The 19,534-nt window shown below is 39.7% G+C and overlaps 1 protein-coding gene and 1 non-coding gene across 15 annotated transcripts in view; one reads left to right on the top strand and one right to left on the bottom strand.

The window, feature by feature from the left end:
* The window catches only part of FRMD3 (FERM domain containing 3), a 380,275-nt gene that overhangs the window by 202,862 nt on the left and 157,879 nt on the right, over nucleotides 1-19,534 (top strand). The gene's annotated exons all lie outside the window — the stretch shown is intronic.
* Nucleotides 16,876-16,947, bottom strand: TRNAC-ACA. The gene has a single exon. It is a non-coding gene; the product is annotated as a tRNA-Cys (tRNA).

Genomic DNA, 19,534 nt, shown 5'->3' with positions numbered 1-19,534 from the left:
CTTTATTTTGGGGCGCTCCAAAATCACTGCAGATGGTGATTGCAGCCATGAAATTAAAAGACGCTTGCTCCTTGGAAAGAAAGTTATGACCAACCTAGATAGCATATTCAAAAGCAGAGACATTACTTTGCCAACAAAGGTCCGTCTAGTCAAGGCTATGGTGTTTCCAGTGGTCCTGTATGGATGAGAGAGTTGGACTGTGAAGAAAGCTGAGCACTGAAGAATTGATGCTTTTGAACTGTGGTGTTGGAGAAGACTCTTGAGAGTCCCTTGGACTGCAAAGAGATCCAACCAGTCCATTCTAAAGGAGATCAGCCCTGGGTGTTCTTTGGAAAGAATGATGCTAAAGCTGAAACTCCAGTACTTTGGCCACCTCATGCGAAGAGTTGACTCATTGGAAAAGACTCTGATGCTGGGAGGGATTGGGGGCAGGAGGAGAAGGGAATGACAGAGGATGAGATGGCTGGTTGGCATCCCCGACTCGATGGACATGAGTTTGGGTGAACTCCGGGAGTTGGTGATGGACAGGGAGGCCTGGCATGCTGCAATTCATGGGGTCGCAAAGTGTCAGACACGACTGAGTGACTGAACTGAACTGAACTGAACTGACGGACAAGTAACCTGGCTTTGCAGGAAAAGACTTCGGGTATTCAGGTTACAAAGAATATATCACTATCATAACAGCTTGAGAACCAGATTTGTTGTCAGTAATTTAATTGTGGTCCAATTTATTAACGCTGACAGATTTTGAGAAATTGTCATATTCTTTCAGAAGAAAGCAGAATTTGATGTTTAACTAAAATGATTGCTTGCCAGTGACTCTATCTACATATTCCTGATGTCTTCTCCTCGGAAGGAATGGGATGCCTGATAAAGAGGTTGCAATCTGAAAGTCACTTAACCAACTGAGATATCATAACTGATATCAAATTCATGAACTGGTCATCTTGTTCAGGTCAAAATGCAGAAATAAGGAAGCACCTCTGGGAATATGCAGAGTAGGAAGACACTGAGCTCACTTCCTATTGTGGGCACATCATAATTATAACTGTTAAAGGGCAGCTATGTATGAACGGAGAAGGCAATGGCACCCCACTCCAGTACTCTTGCCTGGAAAATCCCATGGATGGAGGAGCCTGGTGGGCTACAGTCCACAGGGTCGCTAAGAGTCATACATGACTGAGCGACTTCACTTTCATTTTTCACTCTCATGCATTGGAGAAGGAAATGGCAACCCACTCCAGTGTTCTTGCCTTGAAAATCCCAGGGACTGGGGAGCCTGGTGGGCTGCTGTCTATGGGGTTGCACAGAGTTGGAAACGACTGAAGCAACTTAGCAGCATGTATGAAAACAAGCTGATGGAGAAAAGATCTTCCACAATTAGAGATACAAAGAAAGAACCACAACGTGACAGGTAGAAGGGGTGGTTACACAGAATGGTCACACCCAGGGGAGGCAATCCAAAAACAGGAGGATAGTCACAATTGTAGAGATTTTCTTCAAGAAGTTTAAAGTGTATGACAGGGATGGTTTGGTATACATATTCATTGTAAAAGGAACCCCCACCCCTTTAAATTAATTAACATATTCATCATCTCACATATTTACCTTTATCTGGGGGGAGTAGTGAGCACATTTAAGTTTTACTGCCAGCGAATTTCAATTATATAATACAGTGCAACTATAGTCACCATGTTATACTTGAATTCTTAGACATTATTCCTCTTATAACTGAAAGCTTATACCCTTTTACCAACTTCTCCCTTTGTTTATTATTATATGTTTTCTGATACGTATTTCTAGTTATGAGTCTGTAAATATTCTTATCTTTATTCAACTGATATAGTGTATCTTAATTGCACTCAACTCACACACTAGTAATGCTCAATATTCTCCAAGTGTGAACCGTGAACTTCCAGATGCTCAAGCTGGTTTTAGAAAAGGTAGAGGAACCAGAGATCAAATTGCCAGTATCTGCTGGATCATCAAAAAAGCAAGAGAGTTCCAGAAAAACTTCTATTTCTGCTTTATTGACTATGCCAAAGCCTTTGACTATGTGGATCACAACAAACTGTGGAAAATTCTTCAAGAGATGGGAATATGTATGAGAAATATGTATGCAGGTCAGGAAGCAACAGTCAGAACTGAACATGGAACAACAGACTGGTTCCAAATCGGGAAAGGAGTACGTCAAGGCTGTATATTGTCACCCTGCTTATTTAACTTCTATGCAGAGTACATCATGAGAAACGCTGGGCTGGATGAAGCACAAGCTGGAATCAAGATTGCCGGGAGAAATATCAATAACCTCAGATATGCAGATGACACCACCCTTATGGCAGAAAGTGAAGAGGAACTAAAAAGCCTCTTGATGAAAGTGAAAGTGGAGAGTGAAAAAGTTGGCTTAAAGCTCAACATTCAGAAAACTAGGACCATGGCATCCGGTCCCATCACTTCATGGAAAATTAGATGGGGAAACAGTGGAAACAGTGACAGACTTTACTTCTTTGGGCTCCAAAATCACTGCAGATGGTGACTGCGGCCATGAAATTAAAAGCTGCTTGCTCCTTGGAAGAAAAGCTATGACCAACCTAGACAACATATTAAAAAGCAGAGACACTGCTTTGCCAACAAAGGTCCATCTGGTCTAAGCTATGGTTTTTCCAGTGGTCATGTATGGATGTTAGAGTTGGACTGGCTGAGCACCGAAGAATTGATGCTTTTGAACTGTGGTGTTGGAGAAGACTCTTGAGAGTCCCTTGGACTGTAAGGAGATCCATCCAGTCCATCCTAAAAGAAATCAGTCCTGAATATTCATTGGAAGGACTGATGTTGAAGCTGAAACTCCAGTGCTTTGTCCACCTGATGTGAAGAGCTGACTCATTTGAAAAGACCCTGATGATGGGAAAGATTGAAGGTGGGAGGAGAAGGGGATGACAGAGGATGAAATGGCTGGATGGCATCATCAACTCAATGGACATGAGTTTGAGTAAACTCGGGGAGTTGGTGATAGGGAGGCCTGGCATGCTGCAGTCCATGGGGTTGCAAAGAGTCGGACACAATTGAGCAACTGAACTGAACTGAAACCTCATTCAGTAAATTTCTTATTTCAGAGTTTTTCAGCTTTAGAAGTTTCATTTGCTTACTTTTGTATCTTTCATCTCTCTCCTCTTTATGCTGATGCATTCTTTAGGTACATTAGCTATTTTTATTTTTACCATCAGTTCAGTTCAGTCGCTCAGTAGTGTCCAACTCTTTGTGACCCCATGAATCGCAGCATGCCAGGCCTCCCTGTCCATCACCAATTCCCGGAGTTCAGTAAAACTCACGTCCATCTAGTCGGTGATGCCATCCAGCCATCTCATCCTCTGTCGTCCCCTTTTCCTCCTGCCCCCAGTCCCTCCCAGCATCAGAGTCTTTTCCAGTGAGTCAACTCTTCGAATGAGGTGGCCAAAGGACTGGAGTTTCAGCTTTAGCATCATTCCTTCCAAAGAACACCCAGGGCTGATCTCCTTTAGAATGGACTGGTTGGATCTCTTTGCAGTCTAAGGGACTCTCAAGAGTCTTCTCCAACACCACAGTTCAAAAACATCAATTCTTCGGTGCTCAGCTTTCTTCACAGTCCAACTCTCTCATCCATACAGGACCCCTGGAAACACCATAGCCTTGATTAGACAGACCTTTTTTGGCAAAGTAATGTCTCTGCTTTTGAATATGCTACCTAGGTTGATCATAACTGTCCTTCCAAGGAGTAAGCGTCTTTTAATTTCATGGCTGCAATCACCATCTGCAGTGATTTTGGAGCCCCCCAAAATAAAGTCTGACACTGTTTCCACTGTTTTCCCATCTATTTCCCATTAAGTGATGGGACCAGATGCCATGATCTTCGTTTTCGGAATGTTGAGCTTTAAGCCAACCTTTTCAGTCTCCTCTTTCACTTTCATCAAGAGGCCTTCTAGTTCCTCTTCACTTTCTGCCATAAGGGTGGTATCATCTGCATATCTGAGGTTATTGATATTTTTCCCAGCAATCTTGATTCCAGCTTGTGCTTCTTCCAGAAGTTAAATAAGCAGGGTGACAATATACAGCCTTGACGTACTCCTTTTCCTATTTGGAACCAGTCTGTTGTTCCATGTCCAGTTCTTTTTTTTTTTTTTTTTTTTTATTTTATTTTTAAACTTTACATAATTGTATTAGTTTTGCCAAACATCAAAATGAATCCGCCACAGGTATACATGTGTTCCCAGTATCACTTTTTTCTACTCTTTGAAGTTGTTATTGTTTGCCAGGCAGAATGTTGGGACCTAGGGAAAGCTCCTCTATTTTTGTTTTTTTGTTTTGTTTTGTTTTTTTTCTGTTTTTTTTTTTAAATTTTATTTTATTTTTAAACTTTACATAATTGTATTAGTTTTGCCAAATATCAAAATGAATCCGCCACAGGTATACATGTGTTCCCCAACCTGAACCCTCCTCCCTCCTCCCTCCCCATACCATCCCTCTGGGTCGTCCCAGTGCACCAGCCCCAAGCATCCAGTATCGTGCATCGAACCTGGACTGGAAACTCGTTTCATACATGATATTTTACATGTTTCAATGCCATTCTCCCAAATTTTCCCACCCTCTCCCTCTCCCACAGAGTCCATAAGACTGTTCTATACATCAGTGTCTCTTTTGCTGTCTCGTACACAGGGTTATTGTTACCATCTTTCTAAATTCCATATAGATGCGTTAGTATACTGTATTGGTGTTTTTCTTTCTGGCTTACTTCACTCTGTATAATAGGCTCCAGTTTCATCCACCTCATTAGAACTGATTCAAATGTATTCTTTTTAATGGCTGAGTAATACCCCATTGTGTATATGTACCATAGCTTTCTTATCCATTCATCTGCTGATGGACATCTAGGTTGCTTCCATGTCCTGGCTATTATAAACAGTGCTGCGATGAACATTGGGGTACATGTGTCTCTTTCCCTTCTGGTTTCCTCGGTGTGTATGCCCAGCAGTGGGATTGCTGGATCATAAGGCAGTTCTATTTCCAGGTTTTTAAGGAATCTCCACACTGTTCTCCATAGTGGCTGTACTAGTTTGCATTCCCACCAACAGTGTAAGAGGGTTCCCTTTTCTCCACACCCTCTCCAGCATTTATTACTTGTAGACTTTTGGATCACAGCCATTCTGACTGGTGTGAAATGGTACCTCATAGTGGTTTTGATTTGCATTTCTCTGATAATGAGTGATGTTGAGCATCTTTTCATGTGTTTGTTAGCCATCTGTATGTCTTCTTTGGAGAAATGTCTATTTAGTTCTTTGGCCCATTTTTTGATTGGGTCATTTATTTTTCTGGAGTTGAGCTGTAGGAGTTGCTTGTATATTCTCGAGATTAATTGTTTGTCAGTTGCTTCATTTGCTATTATCTTCTCCCATTCTGAAGGCTGTCTTTTCACCTTGCTAATAGTTTCCTTTGATGTGCAGAAGCTTTTAAGGTTATTAGGTCCCATTTGTTTATTTTTGCTTTTATTTCCAATATTTTGGGAAGTGGGTCATAGAGGATCTTGCTGTGATGTATGTCAGAGAGTGTTTTGCCTATGTTCTCCTCTAGGAGTTTTATAGTTTCTGGTCTTACGTTTAGGTCTTTAATCCATTTTGAGTTTATTTTTGTGTATGGTGTTAGAAAGTGTTCTAGTTTCATTCTTTTACAAGTGGTTGACCAGTTTTCCCAGCACCACTTGTTAAAGAGATTGTCTTTAATCCATTGTATATTCTTGCCTCCTTTGTCAAAGATAAGGTGTCCATATGTGCGTGGATTTATCTCTGGGCTTTCTATTTTATTCCATTGATCTATATTTCTGTCTTTGTGCCAGTACCATACTGTCTTGATAACTGTAGCTTTGTAGTAGAGCCTGAAGTCAGGTAGGTTGATTCCTCCAGTTCCATTCTTCTTTCTCAAGATTGCTTTGGCTATTTGAGGTTTTTTGTATTTCCATACAAATTGTGAAATTATTTGTTCTAGCTCTGTGAAGAATACTTTGGTAGCTTGATAGGGATTGCATTGAATCTATAAATTGCTTTGGGTAGTATGCTCATTTTCACTATATTGATTCTTCCAATCCATGAACATGGTATATTTCTCCATCTGTTAGTGTCCTCTTTGATTTCTTTCACCAGTGTTTTATAGTTTTCTATATATAGGTCTTTAGTTTCCTTAGGTAGATATATTCCTAAGTATTTTATTCTTTCCGTTGCAATGGTGAATGGAATTGTTTCCTTAATTTCTCTTTCTGTTTTCTCATTATTAGTGTATAGGAATGCAAGGGATTTCTGTGTGTTGATTTTATATCCTGCAACTTTACTATAGTCATTGATTAGTTCTAGTAATTTTCTGGTGGAGTCTTTAGGGTTTTCTATGTAGAGGATCATGTCATCTGCAAACAGTGAGAGCTTTACTTCTTCTTTTCCAATTTGGATTCCTTTTATTTCTTTTTCTGCTCTGATTGCTGTGGCCAAAACTTCCAAAACTATGTTGAATAGTAATGGTGAAAGTGGGCACCCTTGTCTTGTTCCTGACTTTAGAGGAAATGCTTTCAATTTTTCACCATTGAGGATAATGTTTGCTGTGGGTTTTTCATATATAGCTTTTATTATGTTGAGGTATGTTCCTTCTATTCCTGCTTTCTGGAGGGTTTTTATCATAAATGGATGTTGAATTTTGTCAAAGGCTTTCTCTGCATCTATTGAGATAATCATATGGTTTTTATTTTTCAATTTGTTAATGTGGTGTATTACATTGATTGATTTGCAGATATTGAAGAATCCTTGCATCCCTGGGATAAAGCCCACTTGGTCATGATGTATGATCTTTTTAATGTGTTGTTGGATTCTGATTGCTAGAATTTTGTTAAGGATTTTTGCATCTATTTTCATCAGTGATATTGGCCTGTAGTTTTCTTTTTTTGTGGGATCTTTGTCAGGTTTTGGTATTAGGGTGATGGTGGCCTCATAGAATGAGTTTGGACGTTTACCATCCTCTGCAATTTTCTGGAAGAGTTTGAGCAGGATAGGTGTTAGCTCTTCTCTAAATTTTTGGTAGAATTCAGCTGTGAGGCCGTCTGGGCCTGGGCTTTTGTTTGCTGGAAGATTTTTGATTACAGTTTCAATTTCCGTGCTTGTGATGTGTCTGTTAAGATTTTCTATTTCTTCCTGGTCGAGTTTTGGAAAGTTGTACTTTTCTAAGAATTTGTCCATTTCTTCCACGTTGTCCATTTTATTGGCATATAATTGTTGATAGTACTCTCTTATGATCCTTTGTATTTCTGTGTTGTCTGTTGTGATCTCTCCATTTTAATTTTAATTTTATTGATTTGATTTTTCTCCCTGTGTTTCTTGATGAGTCTGGCTAATGGTTTGTCAATTTTATTTATCCTTTCAAAAAACCAGCTTTTGGTTTTGTTGATTTTTGCTATGATCTCTTTTGTTTCTTTTGCATTTATTTCTGCTCTAAGTTTTAAGATTTCTTTCCTTCTACTAACCCTGGGGTTCTTCATTTCTTCCTTTTCTAGTTGCTTTAGGTGTAGAGTTAGGTTATTTATTTGACTTTTTTCTTGTTTCTTGAGGTGTGCCTGTATTGCTATGAACTTTCCCCTTAGGACTGCTTTTACCGTGTCCCACAGGTTTTGGGTTGTTGTGTTTTCATTTTCATTCGTTTCTATGCAAATTTTGATTTCTTTTTTGATTTCTTCTGTGATTTGCTGGTTATTCAGCAGCGTGTTGTTCAGCCTCCATATGTTGGAATTTTTAATAGTTTTTCTCCTGTAATTGAGATCTAATCTTACTGCATTGTGGTCAGAAAAGATGCTTGGAATGATTTCTACTTTTTTGAATTTACCAAGGCTAGCTTTATGGCCCAGGATGTGATCTATCCTGGAGAAGGTTCCATGTGCACTTGAGAAAAAGGTGAAATTCATTGTTTTGGGATGAAATGTCCTATAGATATCAATTAGGTCTAACTGGTCTATTGTATCGTTTAAAGTTTGTGTTTCCTTGTTAATTTTCTGTTTAGTTGATCTATCCATAGGTGTGAGTGGGGTATTAAAGTCTCCCACTATTATTGTGTTATTGTTAATTTCTCCTTTCATACTTGTTAGCATTTGTCTTACATACTGCAGTGCTCCCGTGTTGGGTGCATATATATTTATAATTGTTATATCTTCTTCTTGGATTGATCCTTTGATCATTATGTAGTGACCTTCTTTGTTTCTTTTCACAGCCTTTGTTTTAAAGTCTATTTTATCTGATATGAGTATTGCTACTCCTGCTTTCTTTTGGTCCCTATTTGCATGGAAAATCTTTTTCCAGCCCTTCACTTTCAGTCTGTATGTGTCCCCTGTTTTGAGGTGGGTCTCTTGTAGACAACACATGTAGGGGTCTTGTTTTTGTATCCATTCAGCCAGTCTTTGTCTTTTGGTTGGGGCATTCAACCCGTTTACGTTTAAGGTAATTACTGATAAGTATGATCCCGTTGCCATTTACTTTATTGTTTTGGGTTCGAATTTATACACCGTTTTTGTGTTTCCTGTCTAGAGAATATCCTTTAGTATTTGTTGGAGAGTTGGTTTGGTGGTGCAGAATTCTCTCAGCTTTTGCTTGTCTGAAAAGCTTTTGATTTCTCCTTCATACTTGAATGAGATCCTTGCTGGGTACAATAATCTGGGCTGTAGGTTATTTTCTTTCATCATTTTAAGTATGTCTTGCCATTCCCTCCTGGCTTGAAGAGTTTCTATTGAAAGATCAGCTGTTATCCTTATGGGTATTCCCTTGTGTGTTATTTGTTGTTTTTCCCTTGCTGCTTTTAATATTTGTTCTTTGTGTTTGATCTTTGTTAATTTGATTAATATGTGTCTTGGGGTGTTTTGCCTTGGGTTTATCCTGTTTGGGATTCTCTGGGTTTCTTGGACTTGGGTGATTATTTCCTTCCCCATTTTAGGGAAGTTTTCAACTATTATCTCCTCAAGTATTTTCTCATGGTCTTTTTTTTTGTCTTCTTCTTTTGGGACCCCTATGATTCGAATGTTGTAGCGTTTAATATTGTCCTGGAGGTCTCTGAGATTGTCCTCATTTCTTTTAATTCGTTTTTCTTTTATCCTCTCTGATTCATTTATTTCTACCATTCTATCTTCTAATTCACTAATCCTATCTTCTGCCTCTGTTATTCTACTATTTATTGCCTCCAGAGTGTTTTTCATTTCACTTATTGCATTATTCATTATATATTGACTCTTTTTTTATTTCTTCTAAGTCCTTGTTAAACCTTTCTTGCATCTTCTCAATCCTTGCCTCCAGGCTATTTATCTGTGATTCCATTTTAATTTCAAGATTTTGGATCAATTTCACTATCATTCGGAATTCTTTATCAGGTAGATTCCCTATCTCTTCCTCTTTTGTTTGGTTTGGTGGGCATTTATCCTGTTCCTTTATCTTCTGGGTATTCCTCTGTCTCTTCATCTTGTTTAAATTGCTGAGTTTGGGGTGTCCTTTCTGTATTCTGGCAGTTTGTGGAGTTCTCTTTATTGTGGCGTTTCCTCGCTGTGTGTGGGTACACAGGTGGCTTGTCAAGGTTTCCTGGTTAGGGAAGCTTGTGTCGATGTTCTGGTGGATGGAGCTGAATTTCTTCTCTCTGGAGTGTAATGAAATGTCCAGTAATGAGTTATGAGATGTCTATGGTTTTGGGGTGACTTTGGGCAGCCTGTATCTTGAAGCTCAGGTTGTGTTCCTTTGTTGTTGGAGAATTTGCTTGGTATGTCTTGCCCTGGAACTTGTTGGCCCTTGTGTGGTGCTTGGTTTCAGTGTTGGTATGGAGGCATTTGATGAGCTCCTGTCAATTAATGTTCCTTGGAGTCAGGAGTTCCCTGGAGTCAGGGTTTGGACTTAAGCCTCCTATTTCCAGTCATCGGTCTTATTTTTACAGTAGTTTCAAAACTTCTCCTTCTATACAGCACCACTGATAAAACATCTACGTTAAAGATGAAAGGTTTCTCTACTGTGAGGGTCACTCAGAGAGGTTCACAGCATTACATGGAGAAGAGAAGAGGGAGGAGGGAGTTAGAGGTGACCCAAATGAGATGAGGTGGAATCAATAGTGGAGACAGTGGGCTAGCCAATAGTCACTTCCTTATGTGCACTCCACAACTGGACTGCTCAGAGATGTTCACGGAGTTATACAGAGAAGAGAAGAAGGAGGAAGGAGACAGAGGTGGCCAGAAGGATAAAAGGGGGAAATGAAAAGGAGGGAGACAGATCCAGCCAGTAATCAGTTCCCTAAGTGTTCTCCACCGTGTGGAACACACAGAAATTCACAGAGTTGGGTAGAGTAGAGAAGGGTTAGGGAGGAGATACAGGCGACCTGGTGGAGAAAACGGAGAGTCCAAAGGGAGAGAGAGCAGTCAAGCCAGTAATCTCGCTCCCTAGTGAAAAATGGGTCCTGAAGATTGGGTTCTTAAAGGTACAAAATTGGTAGCAAATACATAAAAGCAAAAATTAAAAATCTAGAGTAGAGTCTGAAATTTCAAAAATACGATGTTAATGAAAAGAAGAAGGAAAAGAAAGAGAGAAAAAACGAACAAAGAAAAACAAACAAGGTCGTGAAAATTATAAAGAAACTACAGGTACAAAATTGATAACTAATACCAAAAAGCAAAAATTAAAAATCTAGAGTAGAGTTTGGAATTTCAAAAATACAATGTTAAAAAAAGAAGAAAAATAAAGAGAGAAAACAAACCAACAAAAACAATGTCACAAAAATTATAAAGAAAATACAGGTACAAAATTGATATCAAATACCAAAAAGCATAAATTGAAAAATCTTGAGCAGAGTTTGGAATAGCAGATATACAATGTTATATAAAAGAAGAAGAGAAAGAAACAGAGGAAAGAAAAAAAGTCACAGAAATTATAAAAAAAACTATAGGTACAAAATTGATAACATATCAAAAGGCTAAAATTAAAAATCTAGAGTAGAGTTTGGAATTTCAAAAATACGATGTTAAAGAAAAGAAGAAGGAAAATAAAGAGAAAAAATGAACAAAGTAAAACAAACAAGGTCGCAAAAATTATAAAGAAACTACAGGTACAAAATTGATAACTAATACCAAAAAGCAAAAATTAAAAATCTAGAGTAGAGTTTAGAATTTCAAAAATACAACGTTAAAAAAAAGAAGTAAAATAAAGAGAGAAAACAAACAAACCAACAAAAACAATGTCGCAAAAATTATAAAGAAAATACAGGTACAAAATTGATATCAAATACCAAAAAGCATAAATTAAAAATCTTGAGTAGAGTTTGGAATTGCAGATATATGATGTTATATAAAAGAAGAAGAGAAAGAAACAGAGGGAAAAAAAAGTCACAGAAATTATAAAAAAAAACTATAGGTACAAAATTGATAACATACACCAAAAGGCTAAAATTAAAAATCTAGAGTAGAGTTTGGAATTTCAAAAATGCAATGTTAAAGAAAAGAAGAAAAAGAAAAATAAAACAAAACACGGTCAAAAAATATACAAAGTTTGCTGAAGAAGAAAAAAAAATAGGGTTTTTTTTTTTTTTTTTTTGCAAAGTAATAGGTTATAAAAGTGAAAATTAAAGGACAATAGAGGACTTAAAAAATTTTTTTTAATTAAAAAAAAGAAAGATTGATCATAAAAATAGTAAAAATATATCTAGGTCTTTCTCTGGTTTTGTTGTGAGTGTTGTGGGTTCAGTTCATTTTGGCTAGTTCCTTGGTCCGACTTATATTTCTCAAGATCTATAGGCCCCTTCCTATGTAGTCCGTAGTAACCACAGGGTTTTAATCTATGGCCTGTAGCGTCCAAGGCGTTTCCCTCTGTTATAGCTTCTTCTGTTTGCTGGTCTCTTCAGTGTCTGGTTTCCGCCCTGACACAAAGGGGACGGTGGAGGACACTTTTTTTTTTTTTTTTTTTTTAGGCTCACTTGTTCAGTCGCGCTGTGGGGAGGGAGGGAGGGATGCTGCAAACAAATAACACTGGCGTGCGCTCGCAGTGCCTCAGCCACACTGGGTCTGCCCCTGCTCATGGCGTGTGTAGCCTCCCTGCCCACACTGCTCGGGCTCTAGGTTGTTCCACCGGGAACAATCAGAGGCTGGCCCTGGGCTGACCTCCCAGGTCCAAGCCGCTCAGGTTCAGGCACTCGGGTAGTCCTCAGAGGCACAGACTCGGTTGGGCCTGCGTTTTGTGCTCTTCCCAGGTCCAAGCAGCTCAGGTAATGAGGTGTTTGGCGAGTGCCAATGCTGCGACTTATCGCCTCCCCGCCACTCAGTTATCTGGGTGTAAAACCGGCACACCTTCTCAGGCAGATGTTGACCGTCCAGACCCCCAAGAAGTTTTAGTTAGCAAAGAAGCCTGCTTACAGTTTTATAGATAGTGTCTCTCTGGGGCTGCGATTGCCCCCTTCTGGCTCTGGCTGCCTGTCACCGGAGGGGGAAGGTCTGCAGCCGGCTATCTCTGTTCAGTCCTTTGTTCCGTGGGCGGGCCTGGCGGTGGCTTAGGTTAGGGCTGGCTTTTCGCGTGGTAGATATCCCACAGTCTGGTTTGCTAGCCCAAATTATTTCACTCAGATAGCGCTCAGGACATTTGGGCCAGATTCTTACTCTAAGCTACGCAGCCAGCTCCGCGCTTCCCTGCCCAGCCCCCGCTTGCTAATGGCGTATGCAGGCGTCTGCGCTGCTTCTCCACTGGGGGAGTTACCGTAGGGCTCGCAATCTGCAATTTTTAATTGCTTATTTATTTTTTTCTCCCTGTTATGTTGCCCTCTGTGCTTCCAAAGCTCGGCACAGATTGGCAGTGAGAAGGTTTCCTGGTGTTTGGAAACTTCTCTCTTTTTAAGACTCCCTTCCCGGGACGGAACTCCGTCCCTCCCTCTTTTGTCTCTTTTTTTGTCTTTTATATTTTTTCCTACCTCCTTTCAAAGAGTTGGGTTGCTTTTCTGGGTGCCTGATGTCCTCTGCCGGCATTCAGAAGTTGTTTTGTGGAATTTACTCGACGTTTAAATGCTCTTTTGATGAATTTGTGGGGGAGAAAGTGTTCTCCCCGTCCTACTCCTCCGCCATCTTGGCTCCTCCCCCTCCATGTCCATTTCTAACTGTTGCGTCCTGACCTGCATATGGGTTTCTCAAGAGGCAGGTCAGGTGGTCTGGTATTCCCATCTCTTTCAGAATTTTCCACAGTTTATTGTGATCCACACAGTCAAAGGCTTTGGCATAGTCAATAAAGCAGAAATAGATATTTTTCTGGAACTCTCTTGCTTTTTGATGATCCAGTGGATGTTGGCAATTTGATCTCTGGTTCCTCTGCCTTTTCTAAAACCAGCTTGAACATCTGGAAGTTCACAGTTCACGTATTGCTGAAGCCTGGCTTGGAGAATTTTGAGCATTACTTTACTAGCGTGTGAGATGAGTGCAATTGTGCTGTAGTTTGAGCATTCTTTGGTATTGCCTTTCTTTGGGATTGGAATGAAAGCTGACCTTTTCCAGTCCTGTGGCCACTGCTGAGTTTTCTAAATTTGCTGGCATATTGAGTCTAGAACTTTCACAGCTATTTTGAAATCCCTGTCTTCTAATTACATTGTCTTTTGAATTTATGGCTATTTCTACTGACTGAATTTTATTCTGGTTTGGGTCACATTTTCCTGCATCTTTGCAAATCTGGTAATTTTATATTGGATCTTAGATATTGTGAGTATTACACTGTTGTGTGTCTAGATTTTGTTGTCTTTAAAGAGTATGCAACTTTGTTTTGGTAGATATTTTACCTTAGAGTCTTATTCAAAAATTTTTTTTCAAATAAAACTTGTTTTTAGACTTAAAAAAAAAAAAAAGAAATCCTGAGCCCCATACCAGGTTTCCCAGACTGGAAGTCTTGCACCAGGAAGATGGTCCCCTTAGAACATCTTGTTTTGAAGATAAGCAGGGCTTACATATGGGAGAGCCAGAGAGATGTAGGAAACAGATCCTGCTCATAAATAGTGCATTTTATATGAGTATAAAATCTCATATACTCCAAATCCCAGTACATGGGCAGTAATTTGAAAGGATCCTGGGTCAGATCCAGCTGCTGATCTTAGAGAGCCTCCTGGAGAGGCCAAGGCAATTGGGACTCCTGCTAGGGACATAGATACTGGTAGAAGCCATCTTGGGAAGCTCATTCTATCACAAGGACAATATATATATTCTACTACAATATTAATATATTGCCAAGTACCATTTTGGAGCCCTTCTCTAACCTATTAGCACTGGGGGCTTACCTGTCCACCAGTGGCTGGCATCAACCTGGGGACCCTCTAGGCCCTGCAGCTAGTGCCTCAGAACCCAGCCTCTCCCACCACCCCAGACCCTGCAGTCAGATTTCTTGATACCCAGTCCTGCCCACCTACAGGCTCACACCAGCTGCTGGACCCTTTAGGACTCTGCATAGTCAGCTGTACTGAGACCTGGCCCTTCCTACCAGTGGGCCAGCAGCCAATGAAGCAGGGCTTGACAGCCAACTGTGCTGGGTACCAGCCTTTCCTGTGAGCATGCCCACAATAGTCAACTCTGCAATGATAAAAAGTGGGAAAAAGACCTAAACTGACTTTTCTCCAAAGAAGACATACAGATGGCTAACAAACACATGTAAAGATGCTCAGCATCGCTCCTTATTAGAGAAATGCAAATCAAAAATATAACGAGATTCCAGCTCACACCAGTCAGAATGGCCATCATTAAAAAGTCTACAAAAGATAAATGCTGGAGAGGGTGTGGAGAAAAGGGAACCCCCTTGCATTGCTGGTGGGAATGTAAATTGATGCAGCCACTATGGAAGACAGTATGGAGATTCCTTTAAAAACTAGGAATAAAACCACCACATGACCCAGCAATCCCACTCCTAGGCATGTACCCTGAGGAAACCAAAATTGAAAGACACATGTACCCCAATGTTCATTGCAGCACTATTTATAATAGCTAGAACATGGAAGCAACCTAGATGTCCATTGACAGATGAGTAGATAAAGAAGCTGTGGTATATATATATAATGGAATATTACTCAGCCAAAGAAAGGAATGCATTCGAATCAGTTTTAATGAGGTGGACAGACCTAGAGCTCATTGTACAGAGCAAAGTACATCAGAAAGAGAAAGATAAATGTCATATACTAACACACGTATATGGAATCTGGAAAGATCGTACTGATGAATTTAGTTCCAGCACAGCAATGGAGAAACAGACATAGAAAACAGACTTATGGACAGAGGGGGAGGGGAAGAGGGACATGTATGAAGAGAGTAACATGGAAACTTACAATACCATATGTAAAATAGATCACCAATGGACACTTGCTGTATGACTCAGGGATCTCAAACAGGGTCTCTGTAACAATCTAGAAGGATTGGATGGGGAAGGAGATGGGAGGGAGGTTCAAGAGGGAGGGGACATATGTATACCTATGGCTGATTCTTATTGATGTTTTACAGAAAACAACAGAATTCTGTAAAACAATTATCCTTCAATTAAAGAATAAATTAATTTAAAAATAGTAATTAAATGTAAATGGACTAGATACTCTAATCAAAGGACACAATGTGGCTGAATGGATTAAAAAAATAAGACCAATATATATCCTGTCTACAAGAGTTTCACTTCAGATCTAAACACACTCACACAGACTGAAATTGAGGGGATGGAAACAAGTATTTGTGCAAATGAAATGAAAAAAAATAAAGCTGGAGTAGCAAGACTTTTATCAGACAAAAACAGTTTTAAAACAAAACTATAAGAAGAGACAAAGAGAGAGATTATGTAATGATCAAGTGATCAATCCAAGAAGAAGACAGAAGAATTGTAAATATATAGGACTTCCCAGGTGGCACTGGTGGTAAAGAATCTACCTGCCAATGCAGGAGACACAAGCGACGTTGGTTTGATCCCTGGGTTGGGAAGATCCCCTGGAATAGGAAATGGCAACCTGCTCCAGTATTCTTGCCTGGAAAATTCCACAAATGAAGTAGTCTAGCGACAACTGAGTGACTGAGTCCACACACATGCACACACACACACACACGCATCCAATAGAGGAGCACCTAAATACATAAATATTAACAGATATATATATATATATATATATATATATATATATATATATATAAATTGACAGTAACACAATAATAGTAGAGGACTTTAAACACCCCAGTTACATCAATGGACAGATCATCCAGCCAGAAAATCAATAAGGAAACACTGGCCTTAAACGATACTCAAGACCAATGGACTATATATAAGTATATGTATGTATACACACACACACACATATACACATATATGGCAACTGCATACACATTTTTTCAAGTGTACATGGAACATTCTATAGGATAGATCACATGGTATGCCACCAAACAAGTCTCAGTAAGTTTAAGAAGATTGAAATCATCAAGCACCATTTCTGACCACAGTACTGTAAGACTAGAAATCAGCTGCAGGAAAAAACTGGAAAAAAAAACATGAATGTGTAGAGGCTAGACAATATGCCACTAAACAACCAATGGGTCGGTGAAAAAAATCAAAGAGGAAATTTAAAAATGGAAAAAGAATGATCCAAAATCTATAGGGCACAGTGAAAACAGTTTCAAGAGGGAATTGTATAGTGATATAAGCCTGCCTCACGAAATGGGAAAAATCTAACAATCTAAAATATCTAAGTGAAAGTGAAGTCACTCAGTCATATCTGACTCTTTGCGACCCCATGGACTGTAGCCTACCAGGTTCCACCACCCATGGGATTTTTCCAGGCAAGAATACTGGAGTGGGTTGCCATTTCCTTCTCCAGGAGATCTTCCCAACCCAGGGATTGAACCCGGGCCTCCTGCATTGTAGGCAGACGCTTTACCGTCTGAGCCACCAGGGAAGTCTAAGGAACTAGCAAAAGGGCAAGCAAAACTTTAAGTTAAAAGAAGGAAAAAAAAAAATAAACATCAGAGCAGAAGTAAATGAAATGAAGACTAGAAAAACAATGAAAAAAATTAATGAAACTAAGAGCTGGTTCTTTGTAAAGATGATAAACCAGACTCATCAAGAAAAAAAAGAGAAAGAGCCTAAATAAGTAAAATCAGAAATGAAAGAAAAGAAATTACAGTGGACACCATAGAAATACAAGGGATCATAAGAGCTGGCCGCGAGGAGCCTCGCCATGTCCAAGGTCAGGGGCGGTGGCTGAGAGGAGCCACCCCACGTCCAAGGTAAGGAGCAGTGGCTGCGCTTTGCTGGAACAGCTGTGAAGAGAGACCCTACGTCCAAGGTAAGAGAAACCCAAGTAAGACGGTAGGCGCTGAGAGAGGGCATCAGAGGGCAGACAGACTGAAACCACAATCACAGACAACTAGCCAATCAGATCACATGGACCATCCCTTGTCTAACTCAATGAAACTAAGCCATGCCGTGTGGGGCTGCCCAAGATGGACAGGTCATGGTGGAGTGGTCTGACAGAATGTGGTCCACTGGAGAAGGGAATGACAAATGACTTCAGTATTCAGAACCCCATGAACAGTATGAAAAGGCAAAAAGATAGGACACTGAAAGATGAACTCTCCAGGTTGGTAGATGCCCAATATGCTACTGGAGATCAGGGGAGAAATAACTCCAGAAAGAATGAAGGGATGGAGTTACAGCAAAAACAACACCCAGTTGTGGATGGACTGGTGATAGAAACAAGGTCCGATGCTGTAAAGAGCAGTATTGCATAGGAACCTGGAATGTTAGTTTCATGAATCAAGGAAAATTGAAAGTGGTCAAACAGGAGATGACAAAGATGAACATCGACATTCTAAGAATCAACGAACTAAGATGGACTGGAATGCGTGAATTTAACTCAGATAATCATTATATTTACTACTGTGGGCAGGAATCCCTTAGAAGAAATGGAGTAGCCATCATAGTCAACAAGAGTCTGAAATGCAGTACTTGGATGCAATCTCAAAAACGACAGAATGATCTCTGTTCATTTCCAAGGCAAACCATTCAATATCACAGTAATCCAAGTCTATGCCCCAACCAGTAACGCTGAAGAAACTGAAGGTGAACGGTTTTATGAAGACCTACAAGATCTTTTAGAACTAACACCAAAAAAAGATGTCCTCTTCATTATAGGGGAATGGAATGCAAAAGTAGGAAGTCAAGAAACACCCGGAGTAACTGGCAAATTTGGTCTTGGAATATGGAATGAAACAGAGCAAAGGCTAATAGAGTTTTTCCAAGAGAACACAATGGTCATAGCAAACACCCTCTTCCAACAACACAAGAGAAGACTCTACACATGGACATCACCAGATGGTCAACACCAAAATCAGATTGATTATATTCTTTTCAGCCAAAGATGGAGAAGCTCTATACAGTCAGCAAAAACAAGACCGGGAGCTGACTGTGGCTCAGATCATGAACTCCTTATTGCCAAATTCAGACTTAAATTGAAGAAAGTAGGGAAAACCACTAGACCATTCAGGTATGACCTAAATCAAATGCCTTATGATTATACAGTGGAAGGGAGAAATAAATTTAAGGGACTAGATCTGATAGATAGAGTGCCTGATGAACTATGGACAGAGGTTCGTGACATTGTACAGGAGACAGGAATCAAGACCATCCCCAAGAAAAAGAAATGCAAAAAGCAAAATGGCTGTCTAAGGAGGCCTTACAAATAGCTGTGAAAAGAAGAGAAGTGAAAAGCAAAGGAGAAAAAGAAAGATATACCCATTTGAATGCAGAGTTCCAAAGAATAGCAAAGAGAAATAAGAAAGCCTTCCTCAGAGATCAATGCAAAGAAATTGAGGAAAACAACAGAATGGGAAAGACTAGAGATCTCTTCAAGAAAATTAGAGATACCAAGGGAACATTTCATGCAAAGATAGGCTTAATAAAGGACAGAAATGGTATGAATCTAACAGAAGCAGAAAATATTAAGAAGAGATGGCAAGAATACACAGAAGAACTGTACAAAAAATTCTTCACAACTCAGATAATCATGATGGTGTGATCACTCACACTCACCTAGAGCCAGACATCCTGGAATGTGAAGTCAAGTGGGCCTCAGAAAGCATCACTACGAACAAAGCTAGTGAAAGTGATCAAATTCCAGTTGAACTATTTCAAATCCTGAAAGATGATGCTGTGAAAGTGCTACACTCAGTATGCCAGCAAATTTGGAAAACTCAGCAGTGGCCACAGGACTGGAAAAGGTCCGTTTTCATTCCAATCCCCAAAAAAAGCAATGCCAAAGAATGCTCAAACTACCGCACAATTGCACTCATCTCACACGCTAGTAAAGTAATGCTCAAAATTCTCCAAGCCAGGCTTCAGCAATACATGAACTGTGAACTTCCAGATGTTCAAGCTGGTTTTAGAAAAGGCAGAAGAACTAGAGATCAAATTGCCAACATCCGCTGGATCATCGAAAAAGCAAGAGAGTTCCAGAAAAACATGTATTTCTGCTTTATTGACTA

This window comes from Bubalus bubalis, chromosome 3 (assembly GCF_019923935.1).
Source record: "Bubalus bubalis isolate 160015118507 breed Murrah chromosome 3, NDDB_SH_1, whole genome shotgun sequence".
Taxonomy (NCBI): domain Eukaryota; kingdom Metazoa; phylum Chordata; class Mammalia; order Artiodactyla; family Bovidae; genus Bubalus; species Bubalus bubalis.
This window is presented reverse-complemented; position numbering and strand designations above follow the sequence as displayed.